This window comes from Gracilinanus agilis, chromosome X (genome assembly GCF_016433145.1).
Source record: "Gracilinanus agilis isolate LMUSP501 chromosome X, AgileGrace, whole genome shotgun sequence".
NCBI lineage: Eukaryota > Metazoa > Chordata > Mammalia > Didelphimorphia > Didelphidae > Gracilinanus > Gracilinanus agilis.
Genome location: NC_058136.1, coordinates 32,432,037 through 32,447,019, shown reverse-complemented (window position 1 = coordinate 32,447,019; position 14,983 = coordinate 32,432,037).

Genomic DNA, 14,983 nt, shown 5'->3' with positions numbered 1-14,983 from the left:
ACATCTACCAAAACCATAACTGTATAAAATAGTCATCCAATAATCGTATGAGATATTGGTAGCAGCAAAGAACTGGAAACAAAATAAATAGATACTCCCTGACTGTTAAAGGGATAAAATGAAATGTGGGAGTATAATAGAATTTTATCATTCTGTAAAAAATAAAGACTATGAAGATTTCAAAGAAGACTCATATGAACTGATTCAGAGCAATGCATGAAAAACCAGAAAAACAATCAAACCAAATACTATGAAAGTGCAATTGGAAAGAACAAAAAAAAGAAACTGAATTCTAAATAATTAATTGTATTGACCAAGTTTGATTCAGTAAGAAATATAGAATACATTCCTTCTTCATAAAAATGGATGTGCAGCCTTGCATATATTGTCATACTTGGTTGATGTATTGGTTAATTTTGTCGAACTTATTTTTTCCTTTAAATTTTTATTCTTTGTCATAAAAGACAATTCATTGGATAAGGGAGAGAAGAATATATTTGGAAATGAAAGTGAAATAAAAAGAAGAGATGGATAATAATTACCATTTTTTCCAAATGTCAACTATGCCTCTTTTGGCTGAATTATTTGGAAGTTTGCTTTTCCTCTTCTCTGATCTAGAGGACTCTCAATTTTAATTCTAATGGATTGCCTGTGCTATGTCAATATAAGGGTAGTGAAGTGAAAAACTGAGGCAACAATTCAGAGACTTTGAACAGGAAAATCTGGCGTAAACATGAAAAAATTCATCAGAAGAACTATGCAGCTTCTCAGCCCCCTTTGTCTGACTAGACATAACTGTAGAATGCACAAAAGTTTTAAGAATGCAGTACTCAGCAGTTGTCAGAGCAAGTCCTTTAAATGGAACTGAACTGTGAATGGAGATGAAGAGAGAAAAATGTGTGTTCGGCAGAAAGATGGACAGAAGTTGCCTTCAGAGTCTCTTTGACTAATGATGAAACTTTATGGGCTATAAAAATACTGCTACTGAACCTCAATGCCAAGTTTTTCATAATAAAATTTTGCATGCCTTCCATTGAACAGTTTTATGTGAAAACCAGATGAAAAAGTACCATTCAGCAGCTGCAAGGAGAGCACAAAACCTTTCACAAAATATCTCTTTCAATCCAAACCCTACTTTCAAAAATACAACACAAGGCATTTTAGGTTGGGTCTTGGGCCAAATAGACATTTATTATAACCCTCGGAGTTTCTCTTGTAAGAAAACAATGTTTCAGGGCACACAAGAAAACAATGTTTAGGGACTAAGTGTCTAATCTGGTAGGACAGTGGGAGAGTCGATCTGGGTGACTGTGTTCTGTGTGTGTGTGTGTGTGTGTGTTCTCATATATTCTAACTTCCTTCACATAAACCTTTTACTTAAGCCAGTCTCATTTACTCCTTTTCTTCTAAATGAATTTGTAATAAACACAACAAATCAGGGATCAATTTGTTATTTTGCTGACTTCCTGGACTTAGAAATAAAGCATACATGGAAATATTCATCAGGAGAAATATTCAGCTCTACTGTTCCCTTTACTTGACCAAATATAACATGAATAGTTTTAAGAATCTCATACTCAGGGACAGCCAGGTGGTTCAGTGGATAGATTGCCAGGCCTGGAGATGGGAAGTTCTGGATTCAAATTTAGCCTCAGACATTTCCTAGCTGTGTGATTCTGGGCAAATTACTTAACCTCAGTTGCCTAGCCCTTAACCTCTTCTACCTTGAAACAAATACTTAGTATCCTGATTCTAAGACAGAAGCTAAGGGTATAAAAAAGACAAAGAATCCAGTACTCAGCAGTTGTGGAACCAAATGATGGAGAAAATCCTACTAATGAAGATTAAACTTGTGTATCATATATATACATAAATATATGTATATATATGATACACATCAGAAAGCTAGTTATTAAAAATTTACTAGCATTTTTTCTTTTTTTAAAAAAAATCTTTATTTTATTTTTTTAAACCCTTAACTTCTGTGTATTGGTTCCTAGATAGAAGTAAGGGTAGGCAATGGGGGTCAAGTGACTTGTCCATGGTCACACAGCTGGGAAGTGTCTAGGCTGGATTTGAACCTAGGACCTCCTATCCCTAGGCCTAACTCTCAATCCACTGAGCTACCCAGCTGCCCCTTCTTTATTTTATTTTAATAGCCAATTTGCGCATGTTTCCCAGAGAGATATAACATTTCTCTTAAAACAAATACATAATCAGAATTTTAAGCCACTGATTTATATCACTCAGTTGGCAGTGGATGATGTAACATTTTGTACTGTGGTTTAACCATCCAAGTCTTTATGTTTTATTGCTTCAAGAAAAAAAAATAAGTTGTTTGAGGTTGGAGACCTGGTTTTATACAGAGAATATTCAACATCTCTTCATTGATTAGGGCAGCCAGAAGGTGCAGTGAATGGAGTGCTGTGTCTGAAGTCAGGAAAACTCATTGTCCTAAGTTCCAATCTGACCTCAATCACTTACTAACTGTACAACTCTGGAAGAATTACTTTACCAAAATGGTCCTCCGTTTGCTTCAGTTTCCTTACCTGTAAAATGAATTAGAAAAGGAGATGGTAAACCACGCCAAGAAAACCCCAAACTGGGATCAGGAAGAGTCAGATATGACTGAAAAACACCTGAATGACAACAGAATTGATTGACTCCTCAACAACAACAAAAAATTTATTGATCAATCAACAGGTAACCATCTTTTGAGGTAGTTGCTTTATTATCCCCACTTAGCAGTCAAGGAAACTGAGGCAAACGAAAGTTAAGCAATATGTCCAGAGTCATGCAGCTAGTAAAATATCCGAGGCCAGATTTGACCTCAGTATTCGTCCTCACTCTAGGCTTGGTGTTCAGTGCATTGCATCTCATACCTGCCACTAAGGGAAATAATATGAATCAAGACTAAAAAGGTGGGTTGAATTCGGGTCGCAAAGAACTTTAAGTGCCAATGAAAGGCATTTAGTTTTGATATTAGAGATAACAGAGAGCCACTGGGTTTATTGAGTAGAGGAAAGACACATCAGATCTGTGTTTTAGGTAGGCATTTTTGGCAACTAAAAAGAATGGATTAGAGTGGAATGAGAATTGAAGCAAGGGGGCTGAATAGGAGGGTCCTGTAATAGTCCGAGGAAAAGGTGAACAAGGGTAGGATCAGAGATTTAAAAATCAAATAACAAGTAGTTATAGGAACTTTAGGCTTGGGGACTGTATGCAGGAAGAGGATAGATAGGATTTGCCAGATGTGGCCAGTTTGATTATCCCTATTTTATAGATGAAAAAAAAAACTGAGATTGAAGAGAAAAAGCAACCCCATAAGGAGCCATAGCTAGTCAGAACTAGGTCTCCAACACTTCAAATTCAGTACTCTTTTAGCTTCTTTTACTTAAAACAAAATCTCAATACATGTGGTTGAATAGAAAATATAAAAATGGAAAAAAATGAAACAAAGATTTTCTTTAGAAAACATATTCAGACCATACTGATTTCTACTTCAAGACAAAATGGGCCAAATCCTGTTTTGTGCACCTTTAAATAAAAGTTTTGTTTTCCCATTTCTTTGGAAGATAAGGGAATTTATGCCTCATCTGTAAAGTGAAGGGGTTGGAGTAGATTGTCTCTAAGGTTCTTTCCAGCTCTAATATACTATATGTTTTTAGCAGCTGGTAATGAGAAATCCATAGATAAAGTGAGACAAGAAGAATGAAATAACTTTGCCAATAGTCTAGACACAGGATATCTAGACAAGCAGGAAATACATACCGTACCCCCTTTGACTTGGAGTTTCACCTTTAACCAGCCTTCTCAAAACCTGGGTTTCTCTAAGGCAGTAGAGATTCTACCATTTTCCCCAAATTCCTTCCTTTCTAGTTATGTTACCATCCCTGATAAAGACAGCATTGGTCGCATGAACATCTCTTAGAAATATATTATGATTAATTGGCAAAGGAATCACTTGCTTCCATATGGAATTATTTTAGAAACCATGTTGCGCAGATGGTTTCAAGAAAATCTGAGAGTTCTCTCTCTCTCTCTCTCTCTCTCTCTCTCTCTCTCTCTCTCTCTCTCTCTCTCTCTCCCTCCCTCCCTCCCTCCCTCCCTTCCTCCCTCCTTCCCTTGCTCATCCTGGACTCAAGCTCCACCTCCCCTCCTCCTAGTTCTGTAGCTTTCCATCCCTCTGTCCTCCAGCTGGGCTAGGACACAGAAAGCAATATGTCCAAACCACAGGCCTTGACCTTTAGTCCAGGTCCAAAGTTCTCTTTTACAATAGTGACCAGTGATTTGGGAATAAATATGGTTTGGCCATTTTCCATGCTGGATTTAGAGTCAGAGGGGCAGTGTCAGAATCTGGGTAACCTTAGAAAAGTTGCTTTGGTTCTCTGGGCCTCAGTTTCCTCATTTGTAAGATGAGAGGGCTAGACTTAATGACTTCTGAGATTCCTTCCAGCTCTGAATCTTTGATTCTTTCATGTGATCTATCAAAGCATCACTGGTCAAGGTAGTTGAACTAGGTCTCATTTTCTGAAACAGAAAGTTAAAGCTAAAACATAATTTTAGAGCTCCTACTCATTTGCAGTATATACTCCTCCACCCCTTTCCTCAGCTAAGAGGCTCTTCCCTCCCTAGGGGCATGGAGCAGGTGTGATAACTGCCAATAATCTGGGAACTTACCCTTCAAGGTCCCAAGGGATCCTCCCAGATAAGGTGATCAAACTTTTCCTGTCCATCCAAATACACTCTCAAGTGCACAAAGATGATGGTGAGGGAAAGCTAATTTCCTCTGCAAGTACCTCCTATGTCAGCCAAGTTGCTTCTGTCTCTGGGAAGGGAAATAGAGCCTGTCTAGACAGGTGCCAGGGCATGAAAATTGGAGGAGAGTCAACATTCACCATTGAAGCTCCAACTCTAAAGTTGGCCCCATGTTCATCAGCCAAAAAGATGAGGAGTGGGAAAGAGTGAAGGGAGATGAGTGAGCCAGCTCCAAAGAGACGAGTCTTCTGGCTAAGAGAGAAGACTCACCTGAACAGAGTTTGAACACAGCTCAGGCTGGCCTAGGGTAGACCAGGCTGGGAGAGGAGCTACCAAGCAGACTTGCCTAATCCAGCTTGGTCTGTGGGTCTGAACATGGGGATGGGCCATGATCCCACCAAAGGTCAGGAACAACCATTCTGTGAAATTCTATGAGTCTGAGGCTTTCTGATGCCAAAGTCAGCATTCTAGCCACTATACGTTCCCCCAAAAGAACTGCACCTTGCTCTTCATGGGGAGACTTGGTATATAAGTGTGAAATGCTACATACCCTGTCAGAGGTACTTGGTGATTTTGTTTAAATTGTTTTTCTTTGTTCAAAGGAAGGCTCACTGATTGGGGTAGGGAGGGTGGCTATCCAGAAATGACTGATATTTTTTTAAGTAATATGAAAGTTTAGAAATGGAGAAAATAAAAGAAGTCAGAAGGGTGAGCTGACCTTCCCTAACTGTTACCTAGCCCTGGGAGGCTTTGCCCTAGACACTGGCAAAGAGTCGCCCATCCCCACAGGAGCTCAGAGAAGGAAGAAAAGGCAACTCTCCCCAGTTCTCCAGCCAGAACTTAGCCATGCTGTGCAATGCAATCCTTCATGCCTGATAGTATCTCTCCGTCTTCCTAACTGCAGTTAATATCTACACCATTTCTCCACCTTGCTTTCCCTGCGGCACTGTGCTGAGTAGTTGGGCTTTTCAAATCTTTCCATCTCACTGCAATATCTATCTTCCTGTACTATCCCTCTCTGTATTGCCAATATCCATCCATCCCTCTGCCTGCTGCTGCTGTCGGCTTCTTTGTTAGAGCTCTTTGTCTCACTTTCCAGGCTCCATCTTCCTATCTACACCGGATGATTTTCACCGATAAAACTTGGGGATCCATGGCATTGGTTTAGCTCTGGCAATCATTCCTGGTTTCTCTAGTTACCTCTCTGGTCTATGCAAAGCCACAGTTTTCTCTGGGAAGATGAGTTTACCTTCTCCCCCGCCTATAAGAATGACTTGTTGGAATTTGGACTAAAGGAATCTCTCGTCTGCATGCCCAAGGTGCCTGCCATACACTGGCATCAGTTGGCTTTTCCACATAAAAAGAACTAGCTCTCAAATTCCCAGCTGAATAAACTACTAAAACCAATAAAGAAGTCTTAGCCCTCACTCCATCCCCTACACACAAGATGTTGACATCAACCTAGATTTGTAGAATCAATGCAAAGAGCACTGAGTTCAAACCCTAGCTCTGTCATGTTGCTACCTATGTGACCTTGGGGAAATCACTTAACTTCTCTGTGCTCTCAGCTTCCTTATTTATAAATTCAGGATCCAATGACCTTGGAGGTCCTTTCAGATCTGAAGCTATGATCATATGACCAATTACACAAACCTCCACCAGAACCAAGGTAGACAAGTCTCCATTTCTCTTCTATTTAACTCTTGCTTTCTTTTATAAATTAATTTATTTTTAATTCAATCTTATTTTATTTTCAGCTCTCAATTCACTCCTTTCGACTTTCCTGCTCTCCTTCATTAAGAAATCAAGAAAAACAAAACCATTAAAAACCTGCATAGTCAAGCAAAACAAATCCACACATTGGCTTATGTCCAAAAATATGTCTCAATATGTAATCTCGGTTCATCACCTTACTATCTGGAGACAGCATGTTTCGCCATGATTTCCCTGGAACTGTGTTTGGTCATGATTGATTAGTTTTTAAGTCTTTTAAAGTTGTTTATCTTTACCATATTGTTATCGGTGTATAGATCATTCTCCTGTTTTTGTTCATTTCGCTCTAAATCGGTTCATGTAAATCTAAGCAGGTTTCTCCAAAAGTATCCCCTTTATCATTCTTACAAAAGAATAGTATTCTATCACATTGCTATACCATAATTTGTTCAGCCATTCCCTAATTGATGGGTATCCTCTCACTGAAAGATGAGGGAACTGGGAACCAGAAAAGTTAATGACTTACCCAGGACCATTCAGCTAGTGTCTGAGAAGGTATTTCTTTCTTACTCCCAAGCCAGAACTCTACCCACTACATTCCTCCAAGGAAAGGAAATGCACCTCCTTTTTTCATAAAGGAGAACTATGCATGGGCAATGCTGTTTACTCTGTTAGGGGTATTTGGTGGTTTTTAAATTTGTTTTTCTTTGTTATAAGGGAAGGTTCACTGGTTGGGGACAGGGGAGGGGTGATTCTGATTCTATGCCACCACAAAAAGATCTACTAGAGATATTTTTGCATATGTGGGTTCTTTACTCTATCCTTGATCTCTTGGGGGGCATAGACTTAATAATAGTATTATAGCTGAGTCAAAGGGGATGCATTGTTTAATAGCTTTTTTTTTGGTATAGCTCCAAACCAATTTCCAGAATGGCTAGACAAGCTCCACCAGTGCATTAATGTGCCCGTTTTCCCACAGTACTTCCAGCATTTGTCATTTTCCCTTTTTGTCAACTTTGCCAGTCTTATGAGTATGAGGTAGTTCTCTATCTTCATAGATGCCATTCTGTTGTCACAAAATGCATCCCAGGGAGGTAGGCACTAGAAAAGGAAAATTTTTCAAGTCTGTGTAGATTCTCCCAAAGTAAAAATATTTTTTCCTCCTTAGGCTATTTGGAGAACCTGAAGAAGTACTTTGAATTCACAGTCTCTTAAGGAAAGGATGAGCAAGATCAATAGCCTTTGGACTGAAAATTAGCAGGTGGGGCTGCCAAAAGAGGGGAGCTATCCAGTCCAGGGGAATGGCTGGCAGAGGAGCTGAGCACCAAATTGAATGGAATGGGAAAAGAGAATAATACATAAGGATTAGATATGGCTAATAGAAAATAGGGTTAGAAGAGACACTGCTATATATGCAAACGTTGCAGTAGAAATGTAGAACAATTTATTTTCTTGGTTTGGTTTCATCTGGTTTTATTTCTGCCCAAGCTTTGGGCTAGAAGAAAAAAAAAACTTCACTATGACCTCAGTGTGGTTCCAGTGATTGGCCAGAAGTGAGCAGAAAGGGTACTTTTTATGACCTGGAAGGGCTGGGGGAAACTGGTGAAGTCTTGGTTGGGTGAGTGGGAAGGGGTGGTTCTAACCAGTAAAATCACTCCCTGGAAAAGGGCATTCTGGGACCTCAGCAGATGGGATTGGTATATTGATGTAGGAGAGGAACTGAGATCCTTTACTGTCACTTAGAATAGGATTGGTAGTTGGCCACTAAATTGGCAGGGTACAAGTGACTTGTAGGGTAGGCATACCAGGCAATAGCCATCTTGTCAGTTGGAGAGTCCTTCCACAGGCCATTACTGCTGATGGAAGTTGGAGGTCGATCCTACATCTCTAGGAGATGACTGTACCTTTTTCCCAGAGAGAGCATCTTCTGAACCACCATAATTTATGCTACCTGACCACCTTGTGGCTCAGAGGAAAGTCCTGACTCTCATTTCTGTTCCTCACTGTCAACTATGTGTGAACACAGTCTTCCCTTTCTACAAATCAGGAAGATGAGTGAGACCTCAGCATTGTCAGAGCAGGAAGTGTACTCGAAGATGAAGTAAGGGAGCATCGTAGCAAGGGAAGAGTGACCTGAATGAGAATCCAGAAAGACCTGGAACAAAGGACAAAACCAAATAAAATGAAATCAAATAGGAACAAATGTAAAGTCTCACACTTAGGTTCAAAAAGTCAACTGTTCAAAATTAAGACTGGAGATGTATAGTCGGACAGCAGCTCATATGAAAAAGACCTAGAGATTTCAGCTTATTTAGCTTAATGAAAGTTGCCAGTGTGATCCTAGCCAAGAAACCTAATTCAAGATTAGAGAGATTCAACAGTATCCAACATTAAGGATGTTATGATCCTGACTCTCCTCTACCTTCATCAAAACTACATCTGAAGGATTGTGTCATTTTTAGCAACACATTTTAGGCAAGACTTTGATCAACTGAAGAGCACTGAAAGAAAGGTAACCAGAAGAGTTACCCTATCAAAGAGCTCTGAGGGTATATGAGGACAAATAGAAGAAGCAGGGGATATTTAACTTTAAGACATATTCAATTATTTGAGGGACTGTTATGTCAGAAATACATTAAATCCATTCTACTTATCTCCAGAATAAAGAACTAAAATAAGACAGACTTTGGCTTGGTAATTGGTTATGTCAGAAAGTAATGAGATCCCCATCATTGGAGGGCTTGAAGAAGAGACTGGATGTCCATTTCTCAGATTATGTTGTGGAGATTCCCATTTGGGTGTGAGTTGCACTAGTGACCCCTTAGACTCTAAGATTCTGAGACTCTCTGAGTGAGCCCTAGTCTTGATGGGACCGATTCCCTTTGTATCTCACAGAGAGGCGGCAGCCAGCAGGAAGGAGCCCAGAAAATGCTTGCTGTCACTCTAAGGAGCAAGGCCATTGGAGGAGCATGCCCAAGGCAACTCCCAAGCTTCTAGAGAAAATGCTTCAGGCCCCAAAAGCCCCTGGCTGGCTGGGCTGTTGGTATCATGCCCAAGTGCCAAACTCTACACTAGAAGGTTTTTCATGTATTTCAGAGACCATTCACATACAGGGACCTCAACTATTGCCTCACCTGTGCTCAGGCCCCTTTCACAAAATCAAAGGGCTAGAATCCAAGTAGGATCCCACCAATGAAAGAGGGAGGAGAGGAAGAAAGGCTGAAATTTTCATTGTGATTGGACAGTGACAAAACTCTATCCCAAGATTGTCTCATTTGCTCCTTATAACCCTTCTCTTGGTGGAGCCACACAGCTAATAAACATCAGAGTCAGAATTCAAATTCAGCTCTTCCTGACTCCACATCCAGTACTCCAGCCACAATATAGTTGGTGAGTCATAGGGAGCTATCAAAGGCTTTTGAGCAGGGGAGAGATCACCAGATCTCTGCATAGTAAATGTATGAAGGCTGGAATGGAGGAGGAAGAGGAGGCACAGAGACATGTTAGGTTTTTTTAATAATCGAGGTAGGTGTGAGTGACAGAAAGAATAACAGAATCTAAATTTTGAAAGAGGTTTGGGACTAGAAGGAATTTTCTTCATTCTTATGCAAGTCCCTTCCCTTCTGTGGGCCTCAGCTTCCTCCTTTGGCCAATGACAGGACTGGCCCAGATAATCTCTAAGGGGCCCTTTCAGTATATAACCAATGACCCTCAGAAGGATGAATCTGAGCTAGCCCCACTGAAGTGGTACCAGCACTGGCACTAATCTGAAGTCTCCTGGATAGTAGATTTAAAGGTAAGCTTTTGGTACCTTGGTCCCCTCCTGTACCCATTTGACATGGTAGCTTTAACGATTTCCCATTTAAAAAGTTACCCATCCCCACCTATGGTGGCTGCCACCAGGGTAGTGCCTACTGGACGTTTGGCACCTTGTTCTATTCATTTCCTCTTCTCTGCCAGGCTTCTGGGATAGCTTTGAAGCGGTAAAAAATACAAGGTAAGATCCATTTGCTCTCCACATAAAACTGAGCCTGGCTAGGCCAACAGGACCCCCCAGGGATTGGGGGGTTTGTCTCTGTGAAGGACAAGGATTCTCTCTCTCCTTGGAATGTGACAGAAAGGGTTGTTTCCCCTTTCAGGCTCAGGGCTTATAATTGGGCTGCACTAGTGTCTTTTCACCCTTCAGGCGTCGCCCCACCCCACTGCTCTCTCTTCTTGGGGAATGGATGCCAGGATGATGTTTCAAGGACTTTTGCCTCACTGTCCCCTAATCCAGTTCCTTGGCCCTCAGCAATGTGTTTGGTTCTATAGACAGAAGTAGGGTAGCGGGACCGTGGCTGGCAGGAGAGGGGAAGACCCTACCTCATCCCAAAGGAGGCTCAAGAGCTGGAGAAAAGACAAGCTAGCTGGGAACCATAGGGCTAAAGAGGTGGCTGTACTCCTGAGAAGGAGAAGGAGGCGGAAGAGGTCTGCGGACGTGGGTGATGGGATGCTAATTAGAAGGTGAGTGCTTGGGACTGAAGGAGAAGAGGGTGATAATGGTGTCTAAGGGGTTGGAAGAGGATATAGGAGAATAATGAGGCCAAGGAAGAGAAGAAGGGGGAGCTAACGGTGCTGGTGAGAATAAAGAGGACAAATGGGATGGGGAGTGTGCTAATAAAGCCAAAGGAGAGTGATAATGAACAGGATGAAGATTAATGGGCATCTTGGCTGGTGAGACCAGGTCCTTGGCTCCCTCATGTAAAGGACCTGGTTGGGGGCTCTGGGTCCCACCAGCCAAGATGCTCTCTAATTGACGGTGGGAAGGGGGGGTAGTCCTTATTTATAACACTGACACTTCCAAGGATATTGGGGCAAGCTTGAAGCCCAGAGCCCTGGCAGCCAGTGGGCATGCTGAGAGCAGGAAGAAAGGCAGATGTAAACATCATGTAGATCAATCAGAAGTCATCCTATTGCCCAAGCGGGGGCTGGAGGGAAGGGGAATTCAAATCCTCTTTTCATTTCATTCTCTATTAATTAGTTCCCCACGATAAAGTTTAGAAGGAACAGGCACACCTTCTGAGAAGTCAGGGTCACCTCTGAGCCAGGATGGGACACGAAAGGCTAGAATAGGAGCTGCTGGGGGAGAACCATTGGTCTGACTGGGTTAGATGCAGCCGTCAATAGGGAGAAAGAGCTGGCCCTGGGTCAGCAGGTCCCGGGACTCCATGACAAGTGAAGAGAACATCAGCTTGTTCACAGCATTGTCGTGAAGTCAAAATGAAAGAATGTATTCAAAGTGCTTTGTAAATGGTACAATACTATTCAAATGGCAGTCGTTCTAGTTGTCATCATCAATAAGAACTCCCATAGATATGTGGAGGGCGGCTTTGCAGAACACTTTACAGACATCTTACTTGAGTCTTCTTCAAACCACTCTATGACGGAGGTGCTATTTTTATCTACATATTACAATTAAGTAAACTGAGGCTCCAAAGGGTTAAGTACCCCAGGGTCACCCAGCTAGGAAGTGTCTGAGATCTTATTGACTCTTAATCTAACACTAGCCAATGATGCCACTCATTCTTATTAGTCACAGCCATGGGAGCACTAACTAGGTCCTCTTCTTTCTCTCCTGCATACAACATCCAGCTTAGCGAGTGACAAACTATCCTTGTTCCAGTTCTGCCCTGCTTCCACTTTTTTTTCTGCCTTCTGCCTATTGGCCTCAGTTTTCTAAGCCTTGGAGATGTCCATTTTCATTTGGAGTCTCTCTGGGGTGCCCCTAGGGGTATCTTCCAGTTTAAAAATCAACATGGTCAAAGAGGGAATCTTGCTTTCTTCCCCTTGCATTCAGCTAGGGCATTGCTAAAAACTCCTAGGAGTCAAACTCCTAAAGCCAAGCAGAGCCTGGAATCTCTCTCGAATTTAGTCCATAATGTCTCTCCTCTGCCACTGATGCATGATGACCAAGTGTCTGCTGATTGGCACCCTGGGGGTGTGCCCAATTACCTGGCTGCCCTCTGACTCCGGACACACAGAGACAACATTAGGAGGGACTCTTGAATCTGGCACCTGCCCAGGTTATGAAACAGAGTTGGCATTTAAATGACCTAACGACAAATTATTCAATTTAATTTGCTTACTCAATCCAATAAAGAAGCAACAAGAAAAACACATCTAATTAAAAACATTGATCCATAGAAACGAACAACTCTGAGGGCCTGGCATAGAAGTTAGCTCCTCAGCAAACTTCAGCTTCCTGTGGAAATCATCCCAGTGTGCCTAGAGAAAAGAACAAGCAGCCATCCCAAGCAGCACCATGATTGTATATCTTAGGATGTTGGAGCTGGGAGGACCTTCAAGGTCACTGGGACCATCTGAGAATCAGAGAGCCTGTGACGTGCCCAATGTCACATCAGAAGTATACTGAGATCTGTGCCCACAAGCAGAAGTATACTGAGATCTATGCCCACAAGCCTTTGGCCTCTACAGTAAATGTAATACTCTTTCCTCTCACCTCTCTCCCTACCAGTCCCCCATCTCTAGCTTCCCCTGGAGCTCTTTCATGTTCCAAAAAGTTCAGAACAGGCTCTTGGTTCTGCTCCTCTACTAGCTCTAAAGGATTGGTGCAGCCATAGTCATATCTTTAAGTCAGTGGGCTATATCACAAGTACCACATATCTGTGGCTTTCTTAGTAGAGCTGGGAAGTGGTCTGGCCATCTTGAAAAACGATTTGGAATCATGTGAAAAAAAGTCACTCTACTGTTCATACCTACTGACTTAGGGATGCCAGTGTTGGGCATATACTCAAGGAGATCAAAGGAAGGCTCCACATATATTCCACATATTCAGAACAGCTCTTCTGGAGCTGCAAAGAAGAAAATGGATTCCAATAGACCAGAGAATGGCTTTCCTGGAATTATTAGTTTATAGTTAAGAAAGGACAAATAGGAGGAATTCAGAAAAACCTCAGAAGACTTCTCTGAATTGATACAGAGTGAAGTAAGTAGAAGCAGGAAAACAATATATACGATAATCATAACAATGGAAATGCAAAAAGAGCAAGAAAACAAAGCTGAATGTTGTTTAATCATAATGGTTAATCTTGGCCCCAGAGAAGAGAAGAGGAAATGAAGCTCCATGGGAGTGGCACAGTGCAAACATTATTAGAGGAAGTTGCTGTGTCAATAGACTTTGCTTACCTGTTTGGTATTTTTTTTCATTGTAATAAGGCAAAGCTTATTGTGAGGAAGGGATATATTTAGAAATGACTGTGATGAGTAATGTAAAAACAAAAGATATCAATAGAAAAAACCAATTTAAATCTAGTGTTTAATCATTCTCCAAAGAATATTAGAACAACCTTTTCTTCATACATGCACATACACAAACACAAACACACCCAAGTGGCTGGACACATGTCAGAAGCATGTTGTTCAGGGGCAGCTGGGTAGCTCAGTGGATGGAGAGCCGGGCCTAGAGATGGGAGGTCCTAGGTTCAAATCTGGCCTCAGACATTTCCTAGCTGTGTGACCCTGGGCAAGTCATTTGACCCCCATTGCCTAGCCCTTACCACTCTTCTGCCTTAGAACCTATACACAGTATTGATTCCAAGATGGAAGGTGAGGGTTTAAAAAAAAGAAGCAGGTTGTTCAGTGGTGTGCTACCTGTCTGGATCCAAGGAAAGAACATGAGTACTCAGCCAAATTTGGCTTGGGCTCTTTCCATTTTCAATTTGTGCCTTATTAGATCTCTTCCAGCCACAAAAGCAAAAATCTAATCCCTGGAGTCCAAGTCAAAATCAGCCATCCATGAGATACAGCTCAGGAAAGAAAGATTCGAAAGGCCCTCAAATGTTGCTGGCTCCTTTGCTTATGCTTCCTCCCAGCTCTCATTATTTCCCTCTTCCTCAATACTCCCTCTCTTCCTTCCCCAAGGACTTCCATCATTCTTCCCACTTAAACAGGAGAAGTAGCAAAAGGATCAATTCAGTGGATGCCCTTTTGATGGCTTGCCAAAAGCATTATCTTTCTAAAGGGAGGAGAATCCAAGGAAGAGGAACAATCAGTGTCAGGACAGACGGCTCAGATTCTTTTCGGTGCCACAGCGCCCACTTTGAGGTGACTGAGTCACCAAACACGACTGAAGGTGGAATAAAAGGCTAAGCTTGACTCTACCACTGTCTGAACCTCTCAAGAAGACACTCTGATTTGGAGGTACAGTCTTTGGCCTACTGATGGTAAGGTCTTCTAAATACTCCCATTTGAAATGACAATATACTAATTGCCTGCAGTCTCAGAACATGGCACAGCCTCTAAAAGAAGTCCCATAATCCCTCGGAAGAATTAAGCAACTTATCCACAGGAGAAGAACCAACTGGATGAAGAATTTCTTTTGTCCAGATAAAGAAACACAATTGGCTCTTGTGTGACCTATCAAGCTCATCCATCAGTGTATATGTGTTTGTATTTATGTGTATATATGTGTGTATACACATACACACACACAAAATATATATATATACATATA